At 54.8% G+C, this 299-nt stretch overlaps 1 protein-coding gene across 1 annotated transcript in view; it reads right to left on the bottom strand.

Annotated features, from left to right (window-relative positions):
• LOC119587908 overlaps positions 1 to 141 on the bottom strand; it is a gene marked incomplete at its 3' end in the record, with an annotated part of 28,342 nt that extends 28,201 nt beyond the window's left edge. Inside the window, 1 exon segment of the mRNA XM_037936617.1 lies at positions 3 to 141.
• Between the last annotated feature and the right edge of the window lie 158 nt (positions 142 to 299).

Raw genomic sequence — 299 nt, 5'->3', positions numbered from 1 at the left:
CTTAAACAAGATCTACAGCACCAAGCACGTGCACAGTGAATTGATCGCGTCCGTTGAAAGAAAACGACACCAGTGATGCACAAAGGCCCTGCCACCGAGGCGCAAAAAGCCCTGTTCGCGCACAAGGTTCCGAGACGAGTAGTCAGCACCAACGCCAGGCAGCCACGCGCGGGGACAACAGCTGTAGGCGACACGTGTTCGCGCTGCCGTGGGCGGAACACAGGTTCCCTTTAACAATAATGTAGTGATCAGAAGTTCTCTCATTTAACGTCGTACACACCCGGCAGACGCACACAGAC

Source organism: Penaeus monodon, chromosome 23, assembly GCF_015228065.2.
Source record: "Penaeus monodon isolate SGIC_2016 chromosome 23, NSTDA_Pmon_1, whole genome shotgun sequence".
Lineage (NCBI taxonomy): Eukaryota > Metazoa > Arthropoda > Malacostraca > Decapoda > Penaeidae > Penaeus > Penaeus monodon.
The sequence above is the reverse complement of the archived record's forward strand: the minus strand, read 5'-3'. Positions and strand labels throughout refer to the sequence as shown.